Source organism: Triticum aestivum, chromosome 6A (assembly GCF_018294505.1).
Source record: "Triticum aestivum cultivar Chinese Spring chromosome 6A, IWGSC CS RefSeq v2.1, whole genome shotgun sequence".
NCBI lineage: Eukaryota > Viridiplantae > Streptophyta > Magnoliopsida > Poales > Poaceae > Triticum > Triticum aestivum.
This window is the reverse complement of record NC_057809.1, coordinates 584928027-584951772: the sequence shown is the minus strand read 5'-3', so window position 1 is coordinate 584951772 and position 23746 is coordinate 584928027.

Sequence of the window (23746 nt, the reverse complement as noted above, 5' to 3'; positions counted from 1 at the left end):
AGGTGAAATCCGTCGATGATTGGGTCTAGGACCAGTGCGGCGAATCCGCCATGACGGATACTAGTGGGGTGGTCCCTGCGATCGAAGGTGATCGGACAGGAGGACCAAGGGTTGAACTTTGGGGCGACTGGCTCTGTCGGGTGGTAGGTGCGACGTATGCCAATGGGTGGCTTATCATTGTGGGAGCCAGTAAGACATCGCCGGTGCCTGGAAGCGGGATAAGGCGAAGACACGCACGCCGGCGGATCTTACCCAGCTTCGGGGCTCTCCGTGGAGATAACACCCCTACTGCTGCTCTGCGGGGTCTCCGCATGTTCACTAGATGAATCAAGTGGCTACACAACGCTCCTTGAGCTGTTCGGGGGGAAGGAGGAAGAAGGGCACGGCTAGCCTGCTTCTTCTCCTTGTGTGGTGTCTAGAACTAGCAAGGGGTCCAACCCCTTTGCATGGGTGCTCCGGGGGGTTTATATAGGCCTACCCCCCGGGGGTACAATGGTAATCCGGCTGGGCGCGGGGCCCAGCCGTCTGTAATTGCGCTCGCCGGCTTCTGCGCCGGCTGCTGGGGCCCGCCGACTGGTGGGTCTCGCCGGCTGCCTGCCCCTTGGCCGACAGGCAGGCCCCACTGTCTAGGGCCTGGTCGGCGGCTGGTTACTGTGGCTTCATCTTGTTGACGTGAGCTTCATCGTGGTAAGCGTGGCTACAGTACCGCCGCCTCTCAGGCAATCGCTGTAGCCTTACCGCGTCTTGTCTCCTTAATGGGGCGTCCTCTTCGAAGAAGGCGGCAAGCCGGCTGCGGGGAGCCGGCTCCGTCTTGGGCCGACTAGTTGTAGGTGTGGCCGCCTTCGGGCGTCTCTCTGCTCAAAGGGGCCCACCGTCTGTGGGCCACGCTGGCGGCCCGTCATGGGTGATGCCAGGGTCAACATGGCAACAGTGCCGCGCCGGACGGGTCGTGCCTAGCCCGTACGACGCTCCATGCCAGGCGTGCTCCGGGATTCGGGGGTGGCAGGCTTTACTGTAGCCACGCCCCGTCGCACCGCCGTTAGGTGGGTGCAAACTTTGTGGGTACGGTCTTGACCACTTTATGGGGAGCCGGCTTCTTGTAGTCGGCCTTCTCATGGCCGGCTTCTTGGAGTCGGCCTTCTCATGAGGGCTAAAGTCGGACCGCCTTCCGAAAGCCGGCCTGGGTTATAGCCAGCTAGGGGAAGGCGGCTGCATGTCTTGGATTCTTGAGAGCCGGGCGGGCTCGTAACTTTTTCAGAAGGGCCAGGGGAAGCCGGCTAGGCTACCCATGGCTATTTACTCCGACAATAGTCGCCGAAGCTGATCGAGCTCCAAGGTGAGCAGGGGGACGAGAAGCTTGGTCAGCTTCCCATCCTGAAGAGCCGGCTTAGCGGGCGTATGCCGACTTCAGAAAGCCCCACGTCTTGTAGGCGAGAGGAGGGGGGCAACCCGCGTGCCGACTACGGGCCCCCCAGCGGCCACGTGGCGGCGAGATCCTGCGAGCGCACGCGCGCGACGAGACACCACCGCAGGCCCGGGCCCGCCACTCGCGAGCCTTGGTCCGGGCGCGGATCTTCCGTGGCCCACAGGGGCCGCTCGCCCTCCTGAGGCAGTTTCGTTTCGCCGTTAAGGCTCGATAATCGCGGGACGTGGGGAGTGGGCACGATCGATCCCCACGCTTCCCCACGCCGCGCCTCCTCGGCTCCGCCATGTGAGCCTATAAGTAGGGGGAGGAGGGAGAGCGATAGAGGTTCGCACGCTCCCTCCCACTCTGCCCCTCCTAACCCTCGTCTTCTTCCTCTCGCTGCCGTCGCAGCTTCCCGTCTCAGCGCCGTCGCGTCTCCACACCGCCTCGTTCCCATGGCGTTGTCAAGCTCGTGGGACGGCTCCAACGTCCATGAAGACCACGTGGAGTTCCTTCGCCAGACCCGGCGCCTGCCCGGCGCCGACCGCGTACAGGTCCGCCTGGCGCCCGCGAAGGAGATCTCGCCGGCGCCGGAGGAGGGCGAGCGGGTCGTGTTCCGCTCGCACTGCCTGCGCGGCTTCGGCCTTTCGGCGAGCGGGTTTCTGCGCTCTTTCCTAGAGTTCTACAACCTCCAGCCGCATCACCTCACGCCCAATGTGGTGATGCTGCTGTCGGCCTTCGTCTCCCTCTACGAAGGCTTCTTGGGGCTGCTCCCCACGCTGGAGCTCTGGGGAGAGTTCTTCCAGAGCAAGCTCGGCACGGTCGTCGCCGGCGTGCCCGCTCCCTGCGGAGCCTTCATCGCCATGAGGAGGGCGAGCGAGAACAATCCGTTCCCGGCCATCCCCCTGATCCAGTCAGTGAAGGTCTGGCAGAGATCTTATTTCTATGTGAAGAACGCCGCCGAGCAACGAGACTACATCAACCTGCCGGATTACGTAGCCGGCCCGCCGGCTGGGAGGCAACCCTCGTGGAGCTTCCGGTCCCGGTCATTGTCTCCGGCCGGGAACGCCGCCATCTCCCGGCTTCGGGTGTTGGTTCAGTCGGAAGGCTTGCGCGGGGCCGACTTGGTGGCCGCCTTCGTGGAGTGCCGGATCCTTCCTCTCCAAAGCCGGCCCCATATGATGTGTCAGATGAGCGGTCGCTTCGACCCAAGCCGTCTAAGCACATGGGAAATGCCCCACGCGGAGGTGGTGCTCATGGTTAACTACATCGCCAACTGCAAGCTCGCCGGGGACTGGCAATACGGCAAGGTGTCGTATTCCCGCGCCAATCCTCCGCCCGTGGTAAGCCTCTCTCTTTATCTTCTTTTTGTTGTCGGCCGGCTTCATGGCGGCCGGCTTCTGACTAGTCGGTTCTTTTGAGCAGAACCCTCTTCTTGCGCCGCCGGCTGGGGCGGCGGGAATTGAACGCTAGTATACCCCCGACTGCACGGTGGATGATGTTGACGACCCGGACTTGTGGGCGGCCGCCATGGAAGACGCCGTCGTGGGGGACAGTGCCGAGCCCGGAGGCTCAAGGTTCATCGCGAGCTTCGAGGACTGGCCGGACGAATTCGAAGCCGAAGTCGCCCCGCATTGCCAGCCGGCAGCCGACCATCAGGGCACGGGCTCGTCTATCGCACCGGCTACCGGCGGGGGTGCACAGAAGTGCCGGGCCGCTTTAGGCCTCTTTGGCAGTCGGCCGAAGAAGTCCAAAGCCTCCGCCGCGGCGACCAAGCGAGACGAGGCGGCTGCGAAAGCGGCCCGCTTCCGCAAGGCGGTGAAGCAGCCCCAGGCGGTCTCGGCGTAAGTCTTCAATTGCCTTGCCGCGTGCTCGTCATCATTCTCTTTCTCTTCGAATATTCTTCTTAGCTTTTTCTCGCTTGCTGGACAGGGCGCCGCTTTCCCTTGAGCGGGGTCTGGGCGGCTCCGTCGTGGGGCTGGCTGGAGGGTCTTTGAGCTCCCGCCGCGTGGACCCCCGCACCGATCTTAGGGATGCCACAGAGCGGAACGCCCGCGAAGCGCGAGAGGAGCGCGAGGCGGCGGAGAAGGCGGCCGCCCAGGCGGCGAGGGAGCAGGCCGACGCGGCGGCCAAGGCCCAGACGGAGGCGGAAAGCTCGCGCAACCAGCCTCCGCTGCTCGCCATTCCTTTCCGGGCTGTAGCCTCTGACACCCCATTGCCCTTGGCGAAGGAGATCGTTCAAGACCCGCCGCTGTTGGAGAGCGGGGAGGACCCCGTGGCCTCTGCGGGGAGAGCGCCGCCAGCGGCGCCAACCGGAGCGGGCCAAGGCGGCCAACCGTCAGCGGCGCCAGAGGGGCCGGCCGGAGGTGAGCCGGAGAACAGAGCCGGCCTCGAGGTGCAGCCGGCGGCGAGCCGGCGCGCAGGGGGAGGCGCCGCTCCGCCGGAGTTGCGCCGAGTTGCCGGCGCAGGCCAGCCGGCGGAAGATCTGGAGGCGGCCAGCACCGCCATGTCCGAGTGGACTCCCAGCAGGAGAACTGGCGAGCTGGATGCGGTGGCTCAAGGGGTCCGGAGCCGGCTACAAGCTCAGGCCGCCCTGCTGCAACAGCTCAACCAAGAGTTCTTGTCAACATGAGCCACTATCCGGGCGAGTCCTTCGTTCTTGGCTGCTTTGCTTTCTTAATTTCTTCCGTGGGGGCGCATCAGCGCACCCACTGGGTGTAATCCCCGAGATTCGGGCCGACTGCTGCGCAGTCGGGTCGGATCTTTCTTGACGACTCTTTTCTTATTGGTTTTTCTTTTTCTTTGTCTTTAGGGGCCAACGCCAACTTGAGGAAGGAGTTTGGCGAAGCGAAGGCCGCCCTTCATACCAAGGAGGTCGAGTGCGCCGCCTTGGTCCAGGAACGGGATCGCCTAGCCAAGAAGCTGGCCGACCAAGAGGAGAGCTACAAAGCGGCCCTGCAGGCGGCGCAGGAAAGCGAAGCCGCCTTGATGGCGGAGTATGAGATGGCGGCGGCGACTTGGTCTGAGACCCGGCGAGGCCTGGACGAAGGCTTCGGCCGGATCGAGGACTTGATTGACGGTAAGTTGCCTTCCTCGGCCCTCCCCTGCCTCTTGCCGCTTGGGTTTTTTGACTTATCTTGAGCTGTTGCTTGTTGTTTCTTGCAGATTACTTCCCGGGCTACTCCGCCTTCGCCACCCAAAGCATTGAGGCCCATCGCGAGGCGCGCCGTCAAGCGGGGGCCGACATTGCGCCGGATGCAAACCGGACCCTTGAGGAGCAGCTCCTGGCTGTCCAGGCACGGTTGCAGCCGGCTCATCGGATGCTTCGCCGGCTCCAACGTGCCGGGGCGCAAGTGTTGGCCGCCCTCTGGCCCGGCGAGACGATCCCCCGCACCCCAAGCCAAACTGCCGACTGGCTAGAAGTCGTAGTTGGTCGCTTCGAGGCTTGGAAAGCGTCAGCGGCCTGCCTCGGAGCCGGGAGGGCATTGGAATTCGTTCGGGCTTGGTACCCAGGGCTGAGCCTGGACCAGCTGCGCACTTGGCGGATGGAGGCCGACGCAGAGCTGGAGGAGGTGAGGCCGGCTATCGCCCAGCGAGCTTCGACAATCGCCGAGTGCACCGACATCAGCGTCTTCGCACCCGAAATCGATGATGACGGTGTTGCTCAGCCGGAGGAGTGGTTCGGGCTGAACCCGGCGGTGGGCGAGGACTCGGCGGAGGAGATTGCCTCCAACGACGAGGGCGAAGAAGACAAAGACGAGGATGGCGAAGACGTCGAGCCGGCTGGTGGAACAACCAGCCGACCTCAGGCCAACCGTGCCTCCAGCAACGAGGCGCGTGGAAGCGCGCCCTCTGCGGGAGGCGGCGACCAAGCCGAAGTTCGTCAGCCGGCCACTCCTTCAGCCGGCACGACCGTCTCCGCCAACCAGTCTGGCTCGTCGGCCGCTCCGCCAGCTTGACCTGCCGTCTTTATCTCTCCTGCTTTGTTGTCTTTGAACAATCTTTGTTAAGTTTTCACAGTTCCACCCACTGGGGGTGTATCCAAACTATGTTGAATGCTGGCCTCTCGGAGGTCTTTTTATGTAAATATTATCATGTGCATGTTTGGTTTCCATTCACGTATGCTTTTTTATCCTTAGGCTTTTTCCTTTGCCGCCTTCCCTCTTTGGGGAGGCAAGTACTTGAGCTTTCTTGGATTAAAGTGAAGTGAATGGAAACCGGCCGGCCGGCTACTCTGGTAGCCAGTCGGCGGTGTGAGAAAAACCGGCTTTTGTTATATTAGTCCGTTAGTCCCTAGCCGTTTTTCGTGTGGGCGCCCGTTCCTACCTTTAACTCTTGCCAGCCGGACAGCCGGTTCTTCGGACTGCGACTTTTGGCAAGAGAAGGCTTGAGAGCCGGCACACTACTTGTCTGACTGCGGGTAGGACTTCTAACATAACTCCAGTCGGCCAGTCCCCGAGCCGACTAGTCGAACTCGGTGCCGGACGGAATAAGTAAATGATACGACAATGTCATAAGCATGATACTTTTCATTCATAAATAAGGGATGGCAGTCCCCGAGCCCTCCTCGGGGAGCCCATTGTCTTGTACTTAATACAAAAGTTAGCGCGGTACATACTGCATTTCAACTGTAAAATCTTCGGAGGAGGTTGGCGTTCCATGGTCGTTCCGACTCCTTGCCGGAGTCGTCTCTCTTGCGCGCCTTCGGCTTCTGTGCATCGATCAGGTAGTAGGAGTCGTTGCCTAGAGCTCTGCTGATGACGAAGGGGCCCTCCCAAGGGGCTGAGAGCTTGTGCTGGCCGGCTGTTCGCTGGATCAGCCGGAGCATGAGATCACCCTCTTGGAAAGATCTTGGCCTGACTTTCCGGCTGTGGTAGCGGCGCAAACCCTGCTGGTAGATGGCAGACCGGCTGAGGGCTAACAGCTGGCTTTCTTCCAGCAGGTCGATGTCGTCTTCTCGTGCTTCCTTGGCCTCCGCTTCCGTGTACATGGTTACTCGAGGCGAGTCGAACTCGATGTCAATTGGGATGACCGCCTCGGCACCATACACAAGGAAGAAAGGGGTGAAGCCGGTTGACTTGTTTGGTGTAGTGCACATACTCCAGAGGACAGCCGGCAGCTCATCGAGCCAACAGCCGGCTGAGCGCTCCAGAGGTACGACCAGTCGAGGCTTGATACCAGAGAGGATGAGGCCGTTGGCTTGCTCGATCTGGCCGTTGGACTGCGGGTGGGCGACGGATGCTAAGTCCAGCCGGATACCTTGGGCTGCGCAGAAACGTGCCAAGGCTCCTTTGGCAAAATTCGTGCCATTGTCGGTGATGATGCTGTGCGGCACGTCGTACCGAGTTGTTATGTCTGCGATGAACGTCACGGCAGTCGGCCCATTCAGCTTCTTGATCGGCTTTGCCTCAATCCACTTGGTGAATTTGTCCACGGCGACGAGCAAATGTGTCATGCCGCCGCGCGCCGTCTTGAATGGGCCGACCATGTCCAGTCCCCAAACGGCAAAGGGCCAAGTGAGGGGAATGGTCTTGAGTGCCGAAGTCGGCATGTGTTGCTTGGAGCTGAAGAGTTGGCATCCCTTGCAATGTTTAACTAATTCTTTGGTGTCATCCAAAGCAGTCGGCCAGAAGAAACCATGGCGGAAGGCTTTGGCGACAAGTGATCTTGAGGCTGCATGATGGCCGCATTCACCTTGGTGAATGTCTGTGAGGATTGCAATGCCCTTCTCTTGCTCGACGCACCGTTGGAGGATTCCAGTGACACTGCGCTTGAGTAGTTCTCTGTTGACGATTGTGTATGCTCCGGCTCGACGTTGGACTTGTCTTGCTTCTGTTTCGTCAGCCGGCAGGTCTTGGTTTACTAGGAAGTTGAGGATGGACTGAGCCCATGATGGAGCCGCGACTTCTCCTACCGCCAATGTGGCTACTGCTACCAGGGTGGGCGGGCTGGGCGTGAGGTGCTGGAGTCGGCCACCGGCTCTAGTGCTGGTGCAGTCCCCGGGCCGGCTACGGTAGTCCCCGAGCCAGCTGCCGAAGTCCCCGAGCCGGTTGCCGAAGTCCCCGAGCCGGCCGCCGAAGTCCCCGAGCCGGCTACCGAAGTCGCCGGGCCGGCCGTCGAAGTCCCCGAGCCGGCTACCGAAGTCGCCGGGCCGGCCACCGAAGTCCCCGAGCCGGCTACCGAAGTCGCCGGCCGGCTGCCGAAGTCGCCGGGCCGGCTACGGGGGTCTTGGGGTCGGCTACTCGGTTCTTCGAGCCGGACCTGGCCGCATCGGGGTCAGGCGGCACGAAGATGGAATCGGATTCTGGAGACAGCTTGATGGACGGCTTGAGGAGGCGTTGTAGAGCGATGCCGGTTGGAATTGCTTGCCGAGTAGAGCCTATTCGAGCCAGGGCATCGGCTGGCTCGTTGTCGGCTCGCGGTACATGGAGGAACTCGCATCCTTCAAAGTATCCGCTGAGTTGTTGGACCAGGAAGCGGTAGCTCGCCATATTCGCGTCCTTGGCGTCCCAGTCGCCGGATGATTGCTGGACTACCAGGTCCGAGTCGCCATAACATAGGATCCGGCGAATGCCAAGTTCTTTGGCAAGCCGGAGCCCATGTATGAGCGCCTCGTACTCGGCCACATTGTTGGAGGCGGCAAAGTGGATCTGTAGCATGTATCTGAGCTTGTCGCCTTTCGGAGAGGTAAGGACGATGCCGGCTCCCAAGCCGGTGCGCATCTTGGACCCGTCGAAGTGCATGCGCCAATGGGTGGAGTCGGGAGCCGGTGGCAGGTACTGGGTCTCGGCCCAGTCGACGAGGAAGTCGGCCAGTGCTTGGGACTTGATGGCAGTGCGGGGCTGGTAGAAGATCGTGTAGGGGGCCAGCTCGATGGCCCATTTCACCACCCGGCCGGATGCGTCCCGGCTGCCTATGATCTCGGCTAGCGAGGCAGTGCATACGACCGTGACGGGATGCTCTTGAAAGTAGGGCTTCAGCTTCTTTGCGGCGAAGTACACGCCATAACACATCTTTTGGTAGTGCGGGTAGTTCTGCTTTGAAGCGGACAGTACCTCGCTCAAATAATACACCAGCCTCTGGACCGGCTGGGCTCGGCCTTCTTCTGGGCGCTGGACTACAATGACGGTGCTGACCACCCGGCTGGTTGCAGCGATGTAGAGGAGCATGGGCTCTTTCTCAGTCGGCGCCGCGAGGACAGGCGGCGTGGCCAGCATCTTCTTCAGCTCGTGAAAAGCTTGGTCGGCCTGGTCGTTCTACTCGAAGTGAGTGCTCTTCTTCATGAGGCGGTAGAGAGGGAGAGCCTTCTCTCTGAGCCGGCTGATGAAGCGGTTCAAGGAGGCTAAGCACCCGGCGAACTTCTGAATGTCTCGAAGCTTGGTGGGGATCGCCATTCTCTCGATGGCCTTGATCTTCACCGGGTTGCATTCGATGCCGCGTTCGGAGACCAGGAAGCCTAGGAGCTGGCCGGCTGGCACTCCGAACACGCATTTCTCGGGGTTGAGCTTGATTTGGAACCGGCGTAGGTTCTCAAACGTTTCCTTGAGGTCTCCCAGCAAGGTGCCGCGCTTCTCCGTCTTCACCACGATGTCGTCCACGTATACGTGAGCATTTCTACCGAGTTGCTTGAGGAGGCACTTCTGCATGCAACGCTGAAAAGTGGCACCGGCATTTCTCAAGCCGAATGTCATAGTCAGGTAGCAGAAGGCTCCAAATGGCGTGATGAAGGCGGTCTTCAGGCGGTCGTCCGGGTCTAGCTTTATCTGATGATATCCGGAGTAAGCGTCCAAAAAACTCAACAGCTCGCATCCGGCTGTGGAGTCTATCACTTGGTCAATCCTTGGCAGGGCAAAAGGATCTTTGGGGCAGGCCTTGTTGAGGCTCGTGTAGTCTATACACATGCGCCACTTGTTGTTCTTCTTTAGCACAAGGACCGGGTTGGCGAGCCACTCCGGAAAGAAAACTTCCATGATGAAGCCGGCCGCCAAGAGCCGGGCTATCTCCTCCCCTACAATCCTGCGCTTCTCCTCCAACAATCGGCGAAGGGGTTGTCTGACTGGCTTTGCGTCTTCTCGAACGTGTAGTTTGTGCTCGGCGAATTTCCTCGGAACACCCGGCATGTCCTTGGGGGACCATGCAAATATGTCCCGATTCTCACGGAGGAAATCGGCGAGCTCGCCTTCCTATTTGTTGTTCAGGTTTGCCCCAATGACGGCAAACCTCTCTGGATGCTCGGGGTCAAGAGGTATCTTCTTCGTCTCCTTGGCCGGCTGGAAAGATCCTTGAGCGTCATGCTCCTTGGGGTTGGGGGACACGGCCGACTGCTTGCCGGCTATGGCCACGACTCAGTCCAGCATCTTCTTCTCTTTGGCAATCACAAGGGACTCGGCCAGCCAGCTGCTGGCCGCCGCACACTCGGAGGACTTCTTGTAATCACCGGCTACGGTGATGACGCCTTGGTGCTTGGTATCTTCATCTTGAGGTATGCATAGTGGGGAACTGCCATGAATTTGGCCAAGGCAGGTCGGCCAAGCAATGCATGGTAAGGGCTCTCCAGGTCCACTACTTCAAACCAGATCGCTTCCCGGCGGAAATGCTCCTTGTCCCCAAAAAGTACATCAATCTTGATTTTGCCAATGGGGGCACAGGACAGGCCGGGTACGATGCCATGGAACACTGTCTGCATAGGCACGAGCTGCTTCGTCTTGACATTTAGTTTCTCCAGGGTGTCACGGTACAGGATGTTGATGCTGCTCCCGCCGTCTATCAACACACGGGAGAAGCGGGCGGCGTGTCTGTCCGTTGCGAGGGTGGCTTCCAAGACCAAAGCATAAGAGCCGGGAGACGGCATCACCTCCGGATGGTCGGCCCGGCTCAAGCTGATGGCCTTTTCTGACCAATGCATGTGTCCGGCGGGGTTGGCAGCGACCACGCTGACTTCCTGGTGCTCTCGGCGTTTGCTGCACCAGTCTTCGGGCTGGCTTGTAAAGATGATGTAGGTGGCTTGCTCGTCAGGGAACTCGTCATGCACGGCTCCGACTGCGGGCCGAGCGGCTGGAGGCGGCGGGGCCGGCAGGCGGAGGCGGCAAGAGACCCTCGCCCTTAGAGATTCGGGTGAGCCAATGGCACTTCCGGGTCGTGTGGTTGGACGGCTTCACGCCGCTGTGGAACTTGCAAGGGGCGTCGAGAGTTTGCTCGTAGGAGAAAGCCGGCTGCCAAGCCGGCTTGCCGCCCTTGGGTTTCTTGGGCGCCGATCGCTCTTCAGGCGCCGCGTCCTCGACTGTGGCCACCTGCCGGCTGGTGGGAGGTGGCGCGGGGCCCTTGCGCTTGTGGTCGTTCGAGTTGGGGTGTCGGCCGGAATCCCCAGCCGGCGTCTTGGGCGTCGGGTTGAGTACCTTTCCGGATGCGTCTACCCAAAGCTCGGTCTTCATCGAGGAGTCGGCGGTGGCGTACTTGTCCGCTATGTCCAGAAGCTCGTCGAGGGTAGCCGGCTCGTCGCAGAGGAGCTTGTGCTTGAGGAGGGTGCCTTCTCGGCATCCGGCTGTGAAGTATTCTATGGCTTGCACCTCGTGCACCCCTTCACAGGAGTTGCGGAGCTCGGCCCAACACGTGAGGTAGTCGCGAGTGGACTCGGCGGGGCCTTGTACGCACAAGGAGAGCTGTCTGGGCTTGGGAGCCCGCTTGTAGGTGCTGGTGAAGTTGCGGATGAAGGCTTCTATGAAATCTAGCCAGCTGTTTCTGCTGCGCGGCTTGAGGCTATTGAGCCAGGTCCACGCCGTGCCTTGCAGCATGAGGGGCACGTACTTCATGGCAACGCGCCGGTTGCCGTTGGCTATGCTAACCGCCGTGGAGTAGTCGATCAACCAATCTTCCGGCTTCACAGAGCCGTTGTACTTGGGTGTGTCTCTTGGGAGCGAGAACCCTTTGGGAAAGGGCTCGTCGCGGATGCGGGGGCCGAAACAAGGCGGGCCGACATCGTCTTCTTCTTCCAACGCCAGGGATCACACCAGGCGGTCGATCCCATGGCGGGCGTCGTTCTCGCCGATTCCTTCGCGGCGGCCTAGCCGGCCGCTGAGAGTCGGATGCGCCACTGGTGGCGAGGCGGGATATCTCTCTCCACGGGGCAGAGGCAGAGGCGGGTCGCCCCGCCATTCCATGGCTCGGGAATGACCGTCCGCGTCTCGCTCGATGGAGATCTGGGTCCGGCTGCGGCTGGCAGCCGGCTCCTTCTCGCGTCGCGCGCGAGTGTTGCTCGTAGTCGTCGTCTGGGACGTCGCGCCGTGCTCTCGGCGCGGGGGAGGGCTTTCCGCGCGGGCGTCGGCTTCGTGTCGCTGCGCGGCTGCGTCAATCAATTGCTGGATGCGCCGGGTCATGTGGGGGAGGTCTTCGGCCTCCAAGCCGTCCAACTCGTCTACGGCCGCCTGGGCGGCACACAAGTTCTCGAGCGGCGTGGCATAGACCGGGCGGTCGACTCCCAGTGTGTCGGCGATGACGGCGCCGCGTTGCTTGACAAGGCCGGCCCGGCTCGGCCCGCCTGGGGCCGGCGTGCCGAAGGCGGCGCGGTCAGCTTCGCGCTGGTAGGCCTCAGTGAGGCGTCTTACGGAGGCCAGCCTCCGGCCTTCTGCGAGGAGGGCGAGGCGGCGTGCTTCCAGTGCTTCGTCGTCGGCATTAGCCGGGAGGGGGGCGGACAAGTCGTGGGCCGCCGCGCGCGAGGCGTCGTGGGCGCTCTCGTTGACCAGGCCACCGTGGCCGACAACCATCACTTCGGCGGTGACAGCATCGCAGCCGTCGGCTCGAGGAAGCGGGTCGTTGTAGATCGCGACATTGGTGGGGAAGGTGTCATAGGAGGCCGTGTCGGAGTCGACGGGCATCGGGTCGGTGGAGCCAACCGACTCCAGGTCCGCAGCGGGCTCGCTGGAGACATGGAGCTGGCCGAGAAGGTCGGCGAGGTGGTCGGTGCCCGCATCGGAGGCGAGCTCGTCGGAGATGAGAGTTTTGTCGAGGAGATCGGCGAGGCCGCTTGCCGCGCAGATGCTGGTGACGCCTTGCAGCGTGTTGTGGCAAGCGCCATCGGGCATGCCGGACTGGCTACGCTCGCGGGGGAGGAAGAAGGTTCTCGTCCAGAACAGGTCTCCGGATGACGGTGCACCTGGCCCCAAGGTGGGCGCCAAATGTCGGGTGGTAGGTGCGACGTATGCCAACGGGTGGCTTATCATTGTGGGAGCCAGTAAGACATCACCGGTGCCTGGAAGCGGGATAAGGCGAAGACACGCACGCCAGCGGATCTTACCCAGCTTCGGGGCTCTCCGTGGAGATAACACCCCTACTGCTGCTCTGCGGGGTCTCCGCATGTTCACTAGATGAATCAAGTGGCTACACAATGCTCCTTGAGCTGTTCGGGGGGAAGGAGGAAGAAGGGCACGGCTAGCCTGCTTCTTCTCCTTGTGTGGTGTCTAGAACTAGCAAGGGGTCCAACCCCTTTGCATGGGTGCTCCGGGGGATTTATATAGGCCTACCCCCGGGGGTACAATGGTAATCCGGCTGGGCGCGGGGCCCAGCCGTCTGTGACTGCGCTCGCCGGCTTCTGGGCCGGCTGCTGGGGCCCGCCGACTGGTGGGTCCCACTGGCTACCTGCCCCTTGGCCGACAGGCAGGCCCCACTGTCCAGGGCCTGGTCGGCGGCTGGTTACTGTGGCTTCATCTTGTTGACGTGAGCTTCATCGTGGTAAGCGTGGCTACAGTACCGCCGCCTATCAGGCAATCGCTGTAGCCTTACCGCGTCTTGTCTCCTTAATGGGGCGTCCTCTTCGAAGAAGGCGGCAAGCCGGCTGCGGGGAGCCGGCTCCGTCTTGGGCCGACTAGTTGGAGGTGTGGCCGCCTTCGGGCGTCTCTCTGCTCAAAGGGGCCCACCGTCTGTGGGCCACGCTGGCGGCCTGTCGTGGGTGATGCCAGGGTCAACATGGCAACAGTGCCGCGCCGGACGGGTCGTGCCTAGCCCGTACGGTGCTCCATGCCAGGCGTGCTCCGGGATTCGGGGGCGGCAGACTTTACTATAGCCACACCCCGTCGCACCGCCGTTAGGTGGGTGCAAACTTTGTGGGTACGGTCTTGACCGCTTTATGGGGAGCTGGCTTCTTGGAGTCGGCCTTCTAATGATCGGCTTCTTGGAGTCGGCCTTCTCATGAGGGCTAAAGTCGGACCGCCTTCCGAAAGCCGGCCTGGGTTGCAGCCAGCTAGGGGAAGGCGGCTCCATGTCTTGGATTCTTGAGAGCCGGGCGGGCTCGTAACTTTTTAAGAAGGGCCAGGGGAAGCCGGCTAGGCTACCCATGGCTATTTACTCCGACAGGCTCCAACGCATATACGTCCCTGAGCGCACGCTTCTGCTCCCACTTGGGGATGTGGGTTGCGTATATCATGTTCACCGTCCGCACTTGCGGGGGAAACCTCTTCTGTCCTCCTGTGTGCGGCTGCCGGGGCTCCTCCTCGTCGTCGCTACGCGGCCCCTTGTCCTTGTTTTCGGCAATTAACTTGCCCGCCTGCTTGAACACCCAACAATCCCTGTTGGTGTGATTGGCTGGCTTGTCTGGGGTGCCGTGTATTTGACACGAACGATCGAGTATACGGTCCAAGCTGGACAGGCCCGGTGTACTTTGTTTGAATGGCTTTTTCCGCTAACCGGGTTTATAGCCTTTGAATCCGGCATTGACTGTCGTATCCTCGGTATTTTTGTTGTTAATGCGGCGCTTATGCTTGTTGCGACGTGACCTGCTATTGCCGTCCTTGGTATCTGAGGTACCATGGTTCTTTGATATGTTATTACTGCAAGCCAGCCAGCTGTCCTCTCCCGCACAAAAGCGGGTCATGAGCGTCGTGAGAGCTGCCATAGATTTCGGCTTTTCCTGACCAAGGTGCCGGGCTAGCCACTCGTCTCGGATGTTGTGCTTGAAAGCCGCTAAGGCCTCCGCATCCGGACAGTCGATGATTTGATTTTTCTTTGTAAGGAACCGAGTCCAGAATTGCCTGGCCGACTCTTCTGGCTGCTGAATTATGTGGCTCAAGTCATCGGCGTCTGGTGGTTGCACATAAGTGCCTTGAAAGTTGTTGAGGAATGCGGCTTCCAGATCTTCCCAACAGCTAATGGAGTCCACTGGCAAGCTGTTAAGCCAATGCCGTGCTGGTCCTTTGAGCTTTAGTGGGAGGTATTTGATGGCGTGTAAGTCATCGCTGCGGGCCATGTGGATGTGTAGGAGGAAATCCTCAATCCATACTGCGGGATCTGTTGTGCCGTCGTATGATTCAATATTTACAGGTTTGAAACCTTCTGGGAATTGATGTTCCATTACTTCGTCTGTGAAGCATAAGGGGTGTGTGGCGCCTCTGTATTGGGCTATATCGCGACGCAGCTCGAATAGGTCTTTCTCGCTGTGTTCGGCCCAGCCGGATTTGCTTTTACTGTATCCGGCGTGACGTTTGTCGTCTCGCAGAGTGGTGCATCCTCGTGATCCGTAGATCGATCTTGAATGCTTTGCCTTGTCCTCCAATATGTCTCGTAGGTCTGGCATATCTCCCCATGCCTTTTTATTTGAATGGCGTTGGGGTGGAGGCTGAGCTTTTGGCTGGAATGCCTCTCTATCGCGGCCACGAGGTGGCCAATCAGCTGTATCATACGCTTCTTCCTCCAGTCGGGGTAGTAACTTGTGCCTTGGGTAACTCTTGGAAGGATGCTCGAGTTTATATTCCTCGGCCGCGAGGACTTCAGTCCATTTGTCAGCTAGCAGATCTTGATCAGCTTGAAGCTTCTGCTGCTTTTTCTTCAGGCTATTTGCCATGGCCATAAGCCGGCGCTTGAAGCGCTCTTGTTCGACTGGATCCTCTGGTACGGCGAATTCATCGACGCCGAGGCTTGCCTCGTCTTCAGAGGGGGGCATGTGATCATCCTCCTCCTCTCCGTCTGCCGCTCTCTCAGGAGAGCTGGCTCCTTCATCCTCCTTCTCTAAATCTTGCTGGAGGGGATTGTTGTTGTCTTCGGCACTATCCGGAGTGTTGTTATCTCCTGTGCCGGTATCACCACTTTTGCTTTGGCGGGACTTAGAGCAGCGCCGCTGACATCGGCGCTTGGGTTGCTTCTTGGAGGGGTCATCCTCCGCTATCTCGTCGCCATTACCTTCGTTGGGTGTATCCACCATGTATATGTCATATGACGAGGTGGCTTTCCAGTGCCCTATAGGTGCTGATTCATGTTCGTCTCCTACATCGTCATCCATACCGTCGATGTCTTTGGAGTCAAAGTCAAGCATGTCAGTTAAATCATCGACAGTGACTACGAAGTGGGTGGTGGGTGGGCGTCGAATTTCTTCGTCGTCCGCATCCCAATCCTGTTGGCCATAAACCGGCCAGGGCTCTCCTGACAAAAAGAGAGACCTTAGTGAATTCAGAATGTCGCCGAAGGGCGAGTGCTGAAAGATATTCGCGGCGGTGAATTCCATGACCGGCGCCCAATCGGATTCGATTGGCAGGGGCGCGGATGGTTCGGAGTCAGAAAAAGAGTCCGACACCTTGGAGTCATGGGCTGCGCAGAAGATTATGCTGGTGTTTGGCTCGATCGTCGTTGAGACTGCAGCCCCTGAGGCAATGTCTAACCACCCGTACTCGATTGGCGCAGTTGGCTCCGAGCTAAGGGTCAGAGCTGATGCGGGCGCGGCCTCTGGGGTACTGTTCGGAGGTAGAGCTAGGTCATACCCATCGCAACAGTGCGGCGCGCCCAGCTGTGGCTCGAATCCGTCGAAGATCAAGTCTCCACGGATGTCGGCCGTGTAGTTCAAACTTCCAAATCTGACCTGATGGCCAGGGGCGTAGCTTTCAATCTGCTCCAGATGGCCAAGCGAATTAGCCTGCAGTGCAAAGCCGCCGAATACAAAGATCTGTCCAGGGAGAAAAGTCTCACCCTGGACCACATCACTATCGATGATAGTAGGAGACATCAAGCCTAACGGCAACGACACAGAGGAACTCTCAATGAAAGCACCAATGTCGGTGTCAAAACCGGCGGATCTCGGGTAGGGGGTCCCGAACTGTGCGTCTAGGCCGGATGGTAACAGGAGGCAGGGGACACGATGTTTTACCCAGGTTCGGGCCCTCTTGATGGAGGTAAAACCCTACGTCCTGCTTGATTAATATTAATAATATGGGTAGTACAAGAGTAGATCTACCACGAGATCAGAGAAGCTAAACCCTAAAAGCTAGCCTATGATATGATTGTATATTATGGTTGTTGTCCTCCGGACTAAAACCCTTCGGTTTATATAGGCACCGAAGAGGGTTAGGGTTACACAAGGTCGGTTACAAAGGAGGAGATATCCATATTCGTATTGCCTGGCTTGCCTTCGACGCCAAGTAGAGTCCCATCCAGACACGAGACGAAGTCTTCAATCTTGCATCTTCATAGTCTAACAGTCCGGCCAATGGAGATAGTCCGGCTGTCCAGAGACCCCCTAATCCAGGACTCCCTCAACTTGGACTCCAAGTCCAATCCTATTCCTACTAGGACTCCTTCCTCTTTTTTGCCTTTCCTAGCCACATGGGCTTTTGAGGACTTTGTGCGCCTAGCCCAATAAGTCCAGGGCGCCTCCCCGCAGCCCAGGCTAGCCCTTGGGTCGTCGTGGAACCACTTGTGGACTTCCGGACCCCTCCAGAATCCTTCGGAAGCTTCTAGAAGCTTCCTGGTACAATACCGAAAAAGCTACATCTTTTTCCGGAACCCAAAATATGACTTCCCATATATAAATATTTACCTCTCAACCATTCTGAGACTCCTCATGACGTCCAGGATCTCATCTGGGACTCCGAACAACATTTGGTTACCACTCATCAAATATCCCAATACTACTCTAGCGTCAATGAACGTTAAGCGTGTGACCCTGTGGGTTCGGGAATTATGTAGTCATGACCGAGACACCTCTCCGGTCAATAACCAATAGCGGAACCTGGATGCCCATATTGATTCCTACATATTCCATGAAAATCTTTTATCGGTTGAACCTTTATGACAACATACGTAATTTCCTTTGTCTGTCGGTATGTTACTTGCCCGAGATTCAATCGTCGATATCTCTATGCCTAGTTCAATCTCGTTACCGGCAAGTCTCTTTACTCGTTCCGTAATACATCATCTTGCAACTAACTCCTTAGGCACTTTGCTTGCAAGCTTCTTGTGATGTGTATTATCGAAAGGGCCCAGAGATACCTCTCCGATACATGGAGTGACAAATCCCAATCTCGATTAACACCAATTCAACACACACCTTTGGAGATACCCATAGAGCATCTTTATGATCACCCAGTTACATTGTGACATTTGATAGCACACAAGGTATTCCTCAGGTATCTGGGAGTTGCATGATCTCATGGTCGAAGGAACTTGTATTTGACATTAAGAAAGCAGTAGCAGTAAACTGAACAATCACATGCCATGCTAACAGTTGGGTATTGTCCATCACGGCATTCTCCTAATGATGTGATCCCGTTCATCAAATGACAACACATGTCTATGGTTAGGAAACTTAACCATCTTTGATCAATGAGCTGGTCTAGTAGAGGCTTACTAGGGACATGGTGTTTTGTCTATGTATCCATGCATGTATCAAGTTTCCGGTTAATACAATTCTAGCATGAATAATAAACATTTATCATGATATAAGGAAATATAAAATAACAACTTTATTATTGCCTCTAGGGCATATTTCCAACACATATGCCTCTGGATCACCATAATTTATGGATCTCCCTCCATATCGAGCCTTCCAGCCACCATAATTGGCAAGTCAGGCCTGCCTTTTGGAGCGCAGTCCATATGAAAGTTGCATGTGTCATGAAGAAAACTTCAGGTGGTCCCTCACCTCACCTGGGATGGCAGGGATATTGGGGGAAAAGATGCACCATTATTGAGTGGGTCCCACAATTATAAAGGTAGCAAATATGGAGATACAAGTTTGCGTATCACCTCGACAATCTCCATAATGCATGTGGAGCGGCTACCAATATGGCAACTCTGCTAGAGTTGTTCTAAGTAATAGGCGCTTGCACGTGCTAACGACCGACCTATCGGAACTCCTTTGAGCATGCTTTGCCAGCTCTTGTGGCCAAGCGTGTAGCAGTCAAGTCACAATGAACCTCCTAGGAGTCCTGGTTGGACATGAAAGTCATGCACGTAGATGGGGCGGAGATTGGATTTTGTTGTTATAGGAACGCCAATTATTTTCTCGACCAATGCACCATCCATAACATTGCTCAAGGACAGACTTAAGGAAACAAAGTAGACTAAAAGTGAATTCAGGATCTAAGAGGAACTCTAAGAAACTCCAAAAAAAGCTTTAACTCCACAAAATATTCCCTTTTGAGGAGTTAATTCACACCTAGACGAACTCTCCAAAGGTAAATCTTATCCAAAAAAATTAGGACAAGCGTCCGCCGACTCTAAAATTTGAGCAGCCAAAATGAGTTCTCAACAAAATATTCCCTTTGGGTTTCTGCTCCCTTTCTCTCGGCGGCCTCCACCATGCCGACATCCTGCAACCTCGCTGACCAATTGGTCCACCTTGAATTTACTCGTCGGCCTACCACGCAGCCAAAATTGCCCCATATCGTTGGAAATGTCGGTCGGGAGCTCATGCTTGAATAGGGTGACATTGAGCATCGTTTCACCAAAAAAAGAACCGCCAGAGGAGCACGATGGCTTAGAGATGCCCGCATTGAAGATGAACGGTATTGGAATTGTGGCCATGCGCAGCATGGCGAAGAGCTCATGCGGGAAGTGGAGTTTGTCACTCTGCAATACGAGCACCCGGATCTCTTCGACGATGATGACTATCCATGTAACTCAAAACAACCTTCTCAGGGTGGTAAGAAATTCTTGGCTCTATTATTTTATCATTGTTTAACCCCCTTCATCGCTCTGATGCTCTTGTTGTTTTTTCTTTCTTTTCTTCTGTGCATCCTCATGTGCGTATTCTTGACCTGTCCTATCATGTTGTGGAGAATCATGAACTTTTTCGAGCACGTGATGGAGGATGGAAAAGGTGCGCAGCCAACCCCTCAAGGAAGATGTTTGCTAAAAACTTAAACTGGGTGGGAACACACCCATTGATGCTGCTAATGTCCCGCAAAGTTGTGCAATGTTGTTGCTTCATAAAATGTTTTGGTTTGATGTTGCCTTTCTACTACTCCCTCCGTCCCATAATATGAGAGAGTTTTGGACATACGCTCTTATATTATGGGACAGAGGGAGTACATTGTTAATCGTTGGGGGCTTATTCAAGATAATTTCATACCTTGGTACCCTATTGAATAAACCCTGGAGTTCATGAGTTATTTATATATGTGTTGCGCGGATTGTTTCATATATGCTGATGTAAATAGGAATATCACCACTGCCCGCATCAACACCTTGCGCAAGCCACGACACCACCTTGCATGAGTGCATATGTGTGCCCAACGGTTAGAAAGGCAATAGCCCCAACCAATGGCATCATAGACCCCAAACATCAACCAGGCAGTCAGGTACGCAGACACAACAGAATGGCCCCACCAACACTCTAGTCGGTGTGTGATCAAGTGCCATGCCGCTAGCCTTACCCGGCTGGGTTTCTCACATGAAATGACGCAGGCATTGCAAAACTGGTCGAGCGCCAAAGGGCATCCCCCATGAGGAAGAACAACGCTATGCATCGCTGCTGCCGTGTCCACAATGGACAAAGGTTTTCACCCAGAACCCTGATAACCCACAAGTATAGGGGATCGCAACAGTTTTCGAGGGTAGAGTATTCAACCCAAATTTATTGATTCGACACAAGGGGAGCCAAAGAATATTCTCAAGTATTAGCAGCTGAGTTGTCAATTCAACCACACCTGGAAAACTTAATATCTGTAGCAAAGTATTTAGGAGCAAAGTAATATGATAGCAGCTGTCAATGGCAAAAGTAACAGTAGCAGTTTGTAGTAATTGTAACAGTGGCAACGGAAAAGTAACTAAGCAAAGATCAATATGTGAAAAGCTCGTAGGCAATGGATGAGTGATGGATAATTATGTTGGATGTGATTCCTCATGCAATAGTTATAACATAGGGTGACACAGAACTAGCTCCAGTTCATCAATGTAATGTAGGCATGTATTCCGAATATAGTCATACGTGCTTACGAAAAAGAACTTGCATGACATCTTTTGTCCTACCCTCCCATGGCAGCGGGGTCCTATTGGAAACTAAGGGATATTAAGGCCTTCTTTTTGTCAGGACCCCGACTCGATGTCACATCGATCTAGCCGGTAACACTTCATATCACTTTGCGGCCTCACGCACGGTGTTCCCACGGGTGTCGCCTTACCTTTGCCCGGGACCGTTTGCGCCTTTTGGCTCACGTATATGATAGTGTCGCTAGCATCCATATGATAAAGAGCCCGGGCTGACATGACTAGTCGTAAACCCAAAGTGGCACAGACTTACAGGGACAGGCATCCATGACCCAGCTTCGAACGTGTCGGTCATCAGCAAGTGGGTCCGGGCTGTAGCACTGGGCTAGCAGGACTCCGGTAAACCGGGCTGTAGCGGGCTAACAGGACTCCGGTACTCAAAGCGTGACATTTCCCCGAAGGGACAGACACAGGAACGAAGAAGGACACATGCCGGCCAGCCTAAGTGTTCCAGAGCAGTAGCAAGCTACCATGGCTCAGCGGTAACACTAGGAGACATTTCCCGGTAAGAGAGGCTACTAAAGATAAACAACTAGATAGTCAGATCCCACACATACCAAGCATTTCAATCATACACACAATATGCTCGATATGTGCAAATACAACGAAGCATCACAACATGACTCTATGACACAAGTACTTTATTTAAGGCTCAGGGAGCCATACATAACATACACAAAGGTACGGGTCTCGCGACCCAACATACAAGTCATACAGTCATACAAGCCAACAGCGGAAGTAACTTGTCTGAGTACAGACAACTAGTAAAATAAAAGAGGCTTGGAAAGCCTAGCTATACTACGTGGTCCTCCACAAGTTCAGGGTCACCACCTGGGTCTTAGCCTACTCGTTGATGTCAACGTCTACATAGAACCCATCAGAAGGGGTTGCAGCGTCTTCTGTAAAAATGTAGATTATAGCAACATGAGTACAAAGGTACTCAGCAAGACTTACATCAGATCCTACATACATGCATAGTATCAAGAAGGGTTGGTGGAGTTATTGCAGCAAGCCAGCTTTGACTCTTGGCTAGACTATTCTACGATACTCCAACTTGAAATAGTTTTGCGCACACGAGTCCACTACTCACCACTTCAATACACTACCGAGGATCCACCTCCGTCTTCCTACGGAAGAGCCATCCTCGGCACTCACACTTATCTTGAGGCTTTTAGTAGTTTCCATTTACTTGTCTATGAACTGTATAGGCAACCAAGTAGTCCTTTACCGCGGACGCGGCTATTCGAATAGATCATGTTAACCCTGCAGGGGTGTACTTCTTCATACATGTTTCCACCACTTAGCGTCTGCACACGACATGTGCTCGGCAGACTTCAAGCGAAAGCCGACGTGGGTGTAGACCACGACCTACCTAAACACTTAAGCCTCTAGTCCAGGTTTATCGCCTATTCAGGTTCCATCCGCAGGGAGTCCGGCCGAGGTTTCCCATACGGCCCCGAACGATGTGAACAGGGTTCCCGAGATACCTAACGGGTATTCGGTACACCGTGCCACGTACCTACCGCATCACAGCCCACCCCTACGGTCAGCGCTGTCCACGGCCTCCAGTAGGCTACAAACACCAGAAACTACTTGCAACTCCTGGACAGAGAGCTAGGGTGAATAAGAAGTCGAGCGGGGTCATATTTCAGGGCCCAATGTATGGTAGTAGCTGATTCTTAAATCACACATACAGATCTCAGTGCTTAAGGTCGGCTTCAATGAAACAACCCACCATGTACTCCTACATGGCCTCTCATCGATACCTTTACCAAATCGTGTTCACCACACCACTCTCATTACCGACATTAACATTTCACTCTAGCCCATCACCCAGATGAACCAGACCTGACACGACTCTAAGCATAGCAGGCATAGCAAGGTAGGAACAACACATACATATGGCTCAATCAACTCCTACACATGCTAGTGGGTTTCATCTAGTTACTGTGGCAATGACAGGTCATGCAGAGGAAATGGGTTCAACTACCGTAGCACACAGCAGTTTGAATCGCGTTGTCTTAATGCAGTAAAAGAGAGCAGGAGCGAGAACATGGGATTGTATCGATATGATCAAATGGTTGGTTGCTTGCCTGATGGTTCGATGCACGGATACGGTTCTTCGTTAGGGTAATCACGGTACTCCTCGGGGACAGAACCTGTCGCAAAGGACATCGATACACAAGCATCACCAAACAATGTGCAACAATATGATGCATGCATGAAACATGGCAATATGAGTGTGTTGGGCTAATGCAACTAAAGCCAGAAGGGTTTGAACAAATTTGAATCAAAGATTCAAATTCCAAATTCAATTATGGCCTTTTAAAGTGCCTTTTCTTGTTCTGATTAAAACATCAATTTAACTTGTTTGATCATGCATGAAAATAGTACAGATGGATAGATTGGATTTTTCTGATCATTTTTCATATATAATTTGTCCAATTTGGAGTTACAGAATAAAAGTTATGAATTTTTGAAGTTTAAATAATATTCTGGAATTTCCTGATTTAATTTAAATCCAGAAATCAATTACTGCGTCAGCCTGACGTCAGTGTGACGTCAGCAGGTCAACGGAACAGGTCTGGGTCAAACCTGACAGTGGGTCCCGCATGTCAGGGTGATTATTTTAATTAAAACTTAATTAAAATTAATCCTGTTTAATTAACAGGGCTGGCCCCACCTGTCATTGACTCAGGGGAGTCAACCAGGGCCCACCCGTGGTCAAAGTCAATGTCGGCTGCCGGCGTTTAGTCGCCGGCGAGCCCGACGCGGCGGCGGAAGTGGTTTTGGTCATTTCGGCCACCAAACGGACCGCGGAGACCACCGGAGTGGAGCTGAGGGCAACCCGCAGCTCTTGGCGGAGCCCGTTGGGGTCGGGGTGGCCGGAGTCGACGGCGGCGAGCTCGGCTGCGGCCGCCGGGGTTCGGTCGTGCACGGGAACGGTGCTGGAGCTCGAAGTCGAGCAAAGCGAGGCGCTAGGGATGCTCTACGGGGTTTTGTGAACTCGTTGGACTCGCCGGGGTGACCAAATGGTCACCGGAGCTGCGTCGACGGCGAGCTCGGCGACGGCGGAGGTTCGGCCGTGGTGGGGAGGAG